The sequence below is a fragment of the Myotis myotis genome, unplaced genomic scaffold (genome assembly GCF_014108235.1).
Source record: "Myotis myotis isolate mMyoMyo1 unplaced genomic scaffold, mMyoMyo1.p scaffold_m19_p_14, whole genome shotgun sequence".
Lineage (NCBI taxonomy): Eukaryota > Metazoa > Chordata > Mammalia > Chiroptera > Vespertilionidae > Myotis > Myotis myotis.
In genome coordinates this window covers 3,816,742-3,827,712 of record NW_023416318.1, presented here as the reverse complement: position 1 = coordinate 3,827,712, position 10,971 = coordinate 3,816,742, and the positions used below count along the sequence as shown (strand labels likewise).

Here is a 10,971-nt window from a genome sequence, read left to right as displayed (position 1 = left end):
TCTCTCTCCCTTCCTCTCTGACATAAATGAAAGTATATATTTTTAAAAAATGATGGAGAATAAAATTTTCAGAGGATCTATATAAAATTTTCAAGTTAACTTGGAATGCATTTTCATAGTCAACAACTTTATAAAAAGATATATTTAGATAAAATTCTTTTTCTATGCTTTCTTCTATTAGTATAGGACTATGCTGGATTTGAATAAAGCAATGAAACAGAAATCGTATATAAATATAGGAAGAATTGCATTATCCTCAAACACCTGTTCAAATGCCTATCATTGTTAACAATAGTTTTGTCTGAGTACATTTGGGCTTCTAACAAAATACCATCAACTGGGTGGCTTATCAACAGAAATTGATTTTTTCATTGTTTTGGGGGCTGAGAATTCCAAGATCATACATAGCACTGGCTGATCTAAAGTCTATTAAGGACCTGCTTCATCACTGACAGCTATCTTCTCATTGTGTCCTTACATGGTGGAAGGGGTGAGCTAGTTCTGAGGGGTCTGCTTTATAAGGTTACTAATCCCAATCATGAAGGTTCTACCCTCGTAACCTAATTGCCTCCTAAAGGTCCCATGTCTTAACATCATCACCATGGAGATTAGAATTTCAAAATATAAAATTTGGGGGACACAAACATTTAACCATAGTAATTATTGCATATCGTCAAGCTGTTTTGCACTCAATCAACAACAGTGGGTTTCAAGCCTATGCTGTGTGGATTTGCATGCATAGCTAAGATAAGGTTTGTATAAAAGTTAAGCTCAATTGTCATTTTTGAAACTCTAGGCATTTCCAAGATAATAATTGCCCATAGAGATTAGAGATGGACAAACAGTTAGAATTGGAGCAAAATAGCAATTTGTGAGAGAATAAGAGGGCTAGAGAAACAAGTGAGGCACAAATTCCAGGTAGAATTTTTAAACATTTGAAAGCAGATCTCTACGCAACAAAACATGTATGTTAAGTCAATGTGGTCAGAAGACACATTTCTAATATCTGGAGGCATAGTAAGTAGCCCTTGTGATAGGAGAGTGAGGTCCTTATATTTCTTTATTCTCTGAGAAAAGCAAGACGAATCATGTGGCTAAAGACAGAAGCATTATTTCTAAGTAGGATTCTTCTTAGGTAAGTCATACTTTCAAGTATCAAATGTAAGCTTTCTTCATAAAATCGTAGGTCCCTTTGAATCTGATGGATTGGAGAGAGTGATCTTTCCAATGAAGTTGGATGAATTGGGAAGTTTTCTATTTAAAGCTAGAAGACCAAGGTGCCATTTCCAACCTTCACGCATCCAAGGGTCTGAAGATGTCCTGTGTCTCCTAGCTCCTCCTACTGTGCTTTGAGGACCAGAGGCTCTGGCACCCCAGAAGCTTTTGGAAATGCGCACTCTCAGGTCGTTCAGTAGATATAATGAATCAGACTCTATAGTTAAACACGATTCCCAGGGGATTTGTTTGCACTTTAAGCATTGAGAAGCACTGCTATTACACATGCTATTTTTAAAGTACTGAAGCATAGGGAAGCACATATTTTAGGCAGAGAAACCTAAAATTAAAGCCCAGTTTTTGACAGAAAGGCATGAAATTAAAATTTGATTTGTTTACAACTCAGTGATTTTTGCAGAAAACCTAATACTACCTCCAATAGTAATAATAATTTCAATAATGCCTATAAAGTAGTAACAATAATACAACTTTGTCAATTACTCTGTTAACACCTTTAAAATCATTATGTGCACTAACTTTTAATGTAAGAACTTAACGAAGGAAGTGTTTTTTTTTTGTTTTTTTTTTACCTGGGCTTAGAAAGGTGAAGTGACTTGCTCCAGGTTACTTGACTTACTCATTAGAGGGTTTAAATCTAACCCCGAATTTATTTACAGTCGAAGCTCTATACCATTTCCCTTCTAAACCAAATCTCTCATATATAAAGTTGGAGTGATATCTTGTAGGATTGTTTTGATGATAACATGGTAAAATACCAAAGGTAGTAACAAATGTTTCTTTCCTTCAGTTTTCATATCATTTTCCCGGCATGATGACTACTAGTTCTTTAAATAAATGGCTGCATGCACACATATAACCCTAAACTTTAAAGACTTAAATGATCTAAAAGTAGAAATACAATTAGCTGAATTCAACCAAACTGTTTTTAACAAGTTATTTAAAAAATGGTTGTTTAACAAATAACTAGTGGTAGGATAAAATGTGCAATTTTATTTTGAATATATATATATTGAAGAATGTAGGTGTGGTGAGTAACATAGACACAGTAGAATAAGGAAACGTGAACCTTATTATTTTAAAAAACAAATCGCTACTATTCATATTTTAACTCCTTTAGACACACACACACACGCACACACACACACACACACACATACACATACACAACCTTGTACATTTAAAATCCTATAGAGATGGAAATTTAGTTTTGTAAATTAAGTCACTATAAGGTAATTTTTCAATAATATATTTTCAAGTTCATAAAATGTATATATTGATGGAGAATATGCTTGGTTCTGTCTCTGAAAATATTTTTTCCATTCTGTCAATATAGATTAATTTCACAAAACCGCATTGTTCCCATCCCACTGAAACACAGCCCTCTTTGAAAATATTTTCTGTCTCTAGTACCAGTGATTCCTTATCTATGGCACTTAATGGAAATTCTCTTCTAACCCTCAAGTCCATGAACACATTCTGTTTGAAGCAACATTTTAATAGACAGATCCAACTACCCTTTGGTTCCGTAAATGACTGAATATGGACAAAGTAGTTTAATCACCAATGAGCATTTAGCCAAGAAGTAATGTTCTTATCCCTGGACCAAACTGGCCATTAGCACATTATTTGCTATTGTTATCCAAAATTATTTTGGCCAATAGAAACGTTTATGTTGGACCTCTGTGTTCATGGACAACAATTGCCAAAAACTTCTAGGTGAGCCGAACCTGTTTGGCTCAGTGGATAGAGCGTCGGCCTGCGGACTGAAGGGTCCCAGGTTCGACCCCAGTCAAGGGCATGTACCTTGGTTGTGGGCACATCCCCAGTCGGGGGTGTGCAGGAGGCAGCTGATCGATGTTTCTCTCTCATCGATGTTTCTGGCTCTCTATCCTTCTCCCTTCTTCTCTGCAAAAAATCAATAAAATATTAAAAAACAACAACAACAACAAAAAACCTTCTGGGTGTCACAAATGTATTATTGTGTACACCACACCATGTCCCCTGTATCAAGTCTTAAAAGAAGAAAAACTGCATTCCTCCTGAATAGCTGGTCTGGTTTGACTTATAAGAACTGAGAATCCCTTGACTCTCTCTTTCTTCTCTGTTTTTTTGGATGTTTGGAACCCAATAAATATACAACCCAGCTTAAAAATCATGCAAGTTTTGTGTTAAACACAGTATTAATTGTCTAAAGGAATCATTATCCATTGTATACCTTCTGGTGAGTGACTGTTCAGATTCCACTTCTTATTCTAAGTGTCTAGCAGTGGATGAATGAATAAGGAGAATGGGGTAATTTACCTGATCTAGTTCTCCAGGGGTCCCTGGGACCTTTGAGATGGAGTACTCTGACATCTTTATATAGTTAGGACAGTAAAACATGCATTGGATATATAGAAACTCTTTTGCAATTAAATAAGTAGTTGCCTTTGAAAAATGCGTTACTAATCAGCTACCCAATAATTCTGTGGACTCAATATAGCCATCTGAAACATAATTGACTTATGTTAATGTGGCTTGCAGTGCTACATTTTGTGTTTCAGTAGCATAAATTTTACATACATTTCTTATGTACAACAACATGAATAGGATATACACTGAGTGGCCAGATTATTATGACCGGCCAGATTATGACCACCCCATCATTACTCGTTGGGCCACCTTTTGCCTTCAATACTGCGGTGATTCTTCTTGGCATTGACTCCACGAGATGTCAAAAGGTGATGCGAGGAATCTGACACCATGCCTGATGAATAGCACTGTCCAGTTCTGTGAGATTTGATGGTTGTGGAACCAGCTGCCTGATGGCTTTTTTAACTTCGTCCCACAAATGCTCAATTGTATTGAGATCTGGTGATTGTGGGGGCCACCTAAGCAAGGTAAAGTCTCCCTCATGTTCTTGAAACCACTCCTGCACAATACGAGCACTGTGGCATGGCGCATTGTCTTGTTGGAAGAAGCCATCTCCATTGGGATATGAAATCAACATGATAGGATGAACTTGATCAGCAACGATACTTAGGTATGTTGTGCTATTCAGACGTTTATAATGGTCTGGCCTTCTAGCAACTTCAGTGCAAAATTATAGCTAATTTGCCTACAAATGTTAGGTGGTCATAATAATCTGGCCACTCAGTGTATATATATACATGATAATGATGTATGGTATATACATAGATAGATAAATAGTTATATAATTGATTTACAGGAGCATTATGTCAGTCAAATGGGAAATATTGGTTTGTAAATGATGTTTTTCTCGAGCCCATGAATGTATTGTGCCATGAAGACACATGTAGCAAATCTGGAATGAAAATACAAAGGCAAAAGACAGTGTGTTCTTGAGGTGTGCGCAGTAGTGAACTAAATATATTCACCGTTCAAGCTTCCTTTTGGCTCAGTTGGTCATCTACTTTACATAGACATTGTAATTATAAAGATAATCCCATTGTATTTTTTAAAAAGTTGTTCAAATCTTTATTACTTAATAACCTCAACCCTTCTTACAACTCATTCATTTCTTTTTCTTTAGTAAATGACAACTTTATTTCTTAAAGGCTGATGAAAAACCATTATGATTTTTAGCAAAGAAAATACAAAATCTCAATAAAAACTATGGTAACTATATTTCCTCCTTAAATACTAAGTTTTCTAAAACCCACCTTAAAAACATCTGGCATGCATGTTTAATCCCAACACAGTGGGTTGAAGATCAAGTATACATGTTACATACATCAAGGCTAAATTACAAATTATAATCATCATCATCATCACATTTTCTTTCCAATGCATTTGTTGATTCATTGGCAGCATTTTGTGATGACACCATGTACACTAATCTACACTAATAAAAGAGAAACATGGTAATTGGCGTACGACCGCTACCCTTCCCATTGGCTAATCAGTGAGATATGCAAATTAACTGTCCGCCAAGATGGTGGCCGGCAGCCAGGCAGCTTGAAACTAACATGAGGCTTGCTTGCTTCAGTGACAGAGGACTCCAACGTTCCCTGCCTGCCTTGCCGGCCTCTGAGCCTGCAGTTTCAAACATTGTAACAAATATAGACGGTAAACAAAACCCCAGAAACAAGCTTTCAGCCTGCTGGGATCTCAGAGCTGGAGTTGATACAGAGTTTCGAGAACGGAAACAAACCAGATACCTGCTTTCAGGAGCGGAGGCCTAAGAGCTGGAGCCTCAGAGCTAAAGCTGGCCCAGAATAAAAAGAAAAAAAAGAAGAAAAGGAGCAGTTGGGAGCTTCAGTCCAGCCTGAAAACAGCCCTCAGCCCCTCACCCAGACTGGCCAGGCACCCCAGTGGGGACCCCCACCCTGAAGGGTGTGTGACCAGCTGCAAACAGCTATCATCCCCTCATCCAGGCTGACCAGGCACCCCAGTGGGGACCCCCACCCTGATTCAGGACAACCTTCAGGGCAAACAAGCCGGCCCCCACCTGTGCACCAAGCCTCTATTCTATGTAGTAAAAGGGTAATATGCCTCCCAGCACTGGGATCAGCTGAGCTGAGAGGCTTCCCGGCACCAGGATCAGTGTGACAGGGGGCAGCATCCAAACCCCCTGATTGCCCTGCGGCTCTGTGTGTGACAGGGGGCGGGGCCACAAACTCCCTATCGGCCCTGCTCTGTTAGTGACAGGGAAAGGTGTCCCAACCCCCTGATCGGCCCTGGTCTGTGGGTGATAGATGGAGGCGCCCCAACCCCACCACCCCCCCCCACAACCCCTGCTATGTGTGTGATGGGGTAGAGCCATAACCTCCCCATTGGCCCTGCCTTGAGTGTGACAGTGGCGGCGCCCCAACCCCCTGATCAACCCTGCTCTGTGGGTGATAGAGGGCAGTGTGCCAACTCCCCTATTGGCCCTACTCTGTGAGTGACAGAGGGGAGCTCCCCAACCCCCTGATTGGCCCTGCTCTGTGCGTGACAGGGGGTGGCGCCACAACCTCCCCATCGACTCTGCCTTGAGTGTGACAGGGGGTGGTGCCCCAACCCCCCAATCAGCCCTACCCTGAGCGTGACTGAGGGTGGCATCGCAACCTCCTGATCCGCCCTGCTCTGTGCATGACAGGGGGCGGCACCCCAACTCCCCAATCGGCCTTGCTCTGAGCCCAACCAGGGGCTGCACCTAGGGATTAGGCCTGGCCTCTGCCACCCGGGAGCAGGCCTAAGACAGCAAGTCGTTATCTCCCAAGGGGTCCCAGACTGCGAGAGGGCACAGGCCGGGCTGAGGGATCCACCCCTCACCCCAAGTGCACAAATTTTTGTGCACTGGGCCTCTAGTGTTAGTGATAATAAGAATGTTTTTGGATTCCATTAGTGAAGAACTAATCAGAACATTCTAAACTGATGTTGCAGAAATTGATGCTTTTTACAGCTGGGGACTGTGAAGTGGGCATCTGTACTGTAAACCTTTGCCCTGTGAGGGGCATCTGAGTCCCTACTCTAGTTGAAACTGATGTGGTTTGTGGGGTTGGTGTGCCAAGCGTGAGGGTACTTAGTCTGCTAGTAACTGAACCAACACTTAACCGTGGAACTGCTATTCTTCCCACAGAAATAGATGCCTTTTTTTGTAAGGATTTAAGTCTACAGTTTGGATCAGTCAAGCAATATCTACCAGGTGGCAATCTAGGACCTGGATATGGTTTGATCAATGGCAATGGGGTTTGACTTCTTTGCCTTTCAATATCTAATAAAACATCTCTTGGGGGAGGAGAGTAAGAGACTGGTCAGCACAACACTGGATTGTCAACGCACATCATCTGCATCAATGGTAGCTTTCTTAGCATGGCTTGGATACATTTTTGCATCATCCAGATTTGAGGTCATATATAGGAAGGCAAACTCCAACATCTGATTGATAATTCTTGGCTCATATTCTGTAATCCCCACATCCTTCAGGATGTGTGCCATCATCTGTGCATCTTTCGGCATGCTCTTGGGAGAAGCCATCTTGCCAGAATCCATGATATCTTGTGATCAGACTTCTCGAGCTAAATCATGCACATTAACATTTTTCAGCCCCAATCTTGCTGCAAGTTCTTTGCCTAGTGTGGTTTTTCCAACCCCTGGTGTACCCGTGAGCAGGAGGTTTGGAAGCAACATGGTCCTCAATGTGATCACTCATTCCTTTCTTGAAAAGGCAAATAACTACATATCCAATGCAGTACTTATTTATTGGGAATACTACTTTTTAACTGTGCTATCATATTATTTAGAATACTATTGTGTCGGTTGGCACCAGAGTTACAAAGTTGCCTAGGTTTTATTTTTGCGTCTAGCCTTATTTTCTCCATAAACTCATATTTTTTAGGGTGGGATTTTGTAGAACATAAGATTTTCAGGAGTGCATTTATGGTATTTTAGTAGAAACACCTGCAAATCTGTTGTTTTTGTTGGCAGCCTACGATAAAAAAAAATTGCTCCTTTTCATGATAAACTATCCAATTTGCTTATTTGATAGAGTAAAGTTTTGGATGACAAACAGATGTAAATCTGAAAATAGCTCTAAATATATACCTGTAATGGCAATTAGTATTGCACTGTATTGCTGATTGAACTGGTTGTTCATATTTGAAAACTGACATTAACATGTGCTATGGAAAATTAAAATTTCTGTATCAATATGGAAAATATCAGGAATATAAAGACCAATTTATCTATAATAATAAAAGGGTAATATGTTAGTTAGACTGGACATCCTTCTGGGAGTCATTCCAGACATCCTCGGACAAAGCTGGGGCCGAAGCAAAGCCCGGATCCCGGGTGCCTGCCAGCGGCCGGAGGGAACCCCTGGGTGCCGGAGGGAAGCTGGTGCCAGCAGCCGGGGGGAAGGAAAGCCACTTTTGCACAAATTTTTGTGCATCGGGCCTCTAATAAGAATATATAACTAAAATGATGTAACACCATTCTTGGCTGTTTGTTTATTTCTTGTTTCAAAACCATAGTTTTATTACAGGTCCATCTCTGAGGGAGGGTGGCACCAATACTCAGCTCAGGAGTAAATCCTGCCAAGTTTAAGCTCCCACAGGCATTCCACAGGTCATGGGTATGTGATGACATTATATCTACTGATATGAGAAGAAAACTGTTGCGGAAATTTGGGGAAATTTTCCTCATTCTAAAAGAAAGAACAGCATTGTTGTATCTTATTCCTCTGTCCATTAAAGTACCTATATATGACACAGGTCTAGTATCGCATGAACATGAGGGCACCTAAACTGAGGACAACCCAAAGGCAGAGAGAAAACAATGACAAAAACCTGAGTCTTCAAGGAAGCTTCAATTACAAACCCTGGAGCCATTTACATTAAGTAGTTTGTTCTTCAGCCAAACACATTTTGTTATTTTAAACTATTAAACATATTTTTCTGTGATATTCAGTCAAATTTATCCTATCCCATCAAGAGCCTACTAATTCACACATACCACACACACACATACTCCCTACATACAGACACACACCCATCATACATTAACACGTGTACACATGCACGTAACACACACAGAGACTTTCTTGGAGATTTTATTTCCACATATTCCCAGTCGCCTTTCCCATCATTCTCTTGGATCTATAGCAATTTTTTTTTTTCACTTCAAATGAACGGATTCACAAAGGGGCAATTGTGAATTTCTTCCTCTTTTTCTCTAGTTTTTCCTGTCAATAATTGAGTTATTCATGATTTCAAACATCTTCTTTAATAAATGTAAAGGAATATTACTAGACATGATTCTACTTCTGCTAACTTCACATGCTAGTGTGGAGTTGTCAGCACTATTCTCCATTACCCAGTGACTTTTGAGCATACACGGGCTTTGCCCCATGTGATAGCAGTATTTGCAATCTCTGTACTTCTGTGTTGAACTACCTTTCATCACGTCCCTAGCATAAAAATCTAAATATTGTCCTTCAGAGGAATAATCTTACTGCCATTTTAGATCTTTAATATATTTAACAAGATTAATTTGACCTTAGCAGACCAGACTTCCCAAAGAGTGATGGATAGTAATATATCACTTCTACACATATTTTAAAACATCTATCATGTACCATGTACCTTCAAACTGCTGATGATATATCCGTGAGTAAGGCATTTCTATGCTCCCTGGACTTAAATTCTTTTAAAACATTTTGTTAGAGACACAGAGTATTTTTTTAGTTATTTTAATGCTCATGCCCAGCATTGAATGTGTGTGTGTGTGTTAAATCTTCAGATTGGTTCATGTCTTGTTTGTTTAGAAGGCGAGTATAATTTTGTGTTTTACTCAGTATCAAGGATTATGTGCCTATTATATGTGAGGCAAATAGTTACTATATTTAAGAGACCGACATTTAGGGAGGAGAGAAAGAATGTAAGTCTATTGTAGGTTACTGAAATAAATACTAGACAGAAGTATGAAAAAATGCTCTATAAGTGCACATAAAGTGCACTTATATGTTCTGTGAAAGAATAAAGGGAGGAGATATTTAATTAGTACCTAATTATGAATAGGGGTTTTTATATTAGCGGGACAGAATTAATAGAGAAGTATGCATTCTGTTAAAGGAAAGTACAATTTCAAATTTAAAGTAAACTTGGACTTCAAATTTCACTACCTACCTAAATGAAGAGTATGGACTCCAGGCCCTAGGAGTCATTAGAGAATGTAAAGGCAGTGATGTGATCCAGTATCTCTTAGGGCGCTAACTCTAGTGGCAATGTGGAAACTAGTTCCTAGTGGAAATAGAATAGAGGCAGGGAATCCATTGATAAGTTAGTGCAATGAATGAACCAGAGATGGATGAAGGCCTAAAATGTAGCAGGCACAGATTGCAGATAAATATGAGAATTATTGATCTAGGCTTTCTAAGACAGAAAAGCTCTTAGACCAAACTCTGTGACTGAAGATTAGATGAGCTGCCTTTAAGAATGTGATGGTTTCTTTGATCACACTGCTCTAATCACAAATCAAAGAATTGTATGTGTGTGTGTGTGTGTGTGTGTGTGTGCACGCGCATGCGTCCATTTTGTGAGCATTTTACTGGTGAAGTAAAAATATACATAATATTAAAATGCCTTGTGCCATTTCAAATGCATTTTGGAGGGAGCAGGTTTGTTTATGTAACATTTGGTGATGTTATCTAAACAAGACAGATAACAAATACATTGGGATTACTATCCAAACAGAAACCACCCTGGACTAAGAACCGTTATGATAAGTGACTCCTGAGGATAAGGGACTTTTTATGAGTCTCTGGTATTTGCAATCAAACTACAAAGAAAATTGAAACTGCCATCAGTGATGGATAAAGCGGTACCCTGCCCCAGACCTGTCTAAGGGAGCACTTATTCCATGTGCAGGGTGAAGCAAATGGCTTTCAATTTTATTTTCCACTCACTTTTCAGCAAGGCCAGAGTTGCTGTGTTTGTGTATTTATTTATTTATTTCAATCACACACTGCTCAAAAGATTTCGCTGTAGCAATCAGAAAGTACAAGGGCTTCCTTGACTGCCTGTGTGTGACCAGTCATGGGCACTATTTCATAGTCAAATCCTGCTATGGAATAGTAAGTCGTCACCCATACCAGAGAGCAAGCGACAATAAAAATAACTACACGATTCAGTTCAGCTCAGTGTTAAGAACGGAACATGTGGCCGATCCCGAGTAACAGTCTGGCCCCAGGGACTCTAGCCAATTTCCAGAGATTGTACAGGTGCCCTGCAATCTTCCTTGTTCATTTGTGTA

At 39.8% G+C, this 10,971-nt stretch overlaps 1 pseudogene; it reads right to left on the bottom strand.

The window, feature by feature from the left end:
• Nucleotides 1-4,981: 4,981 nt before the first annotated feature.
• Nucleotides 4,982-7,236, bottom strand: LOC118668805 (annotated as a pseudogene).
• Between the last annotated feature and the right edge of the window lie 3,735 nt (nucleotides 7,237-10,971).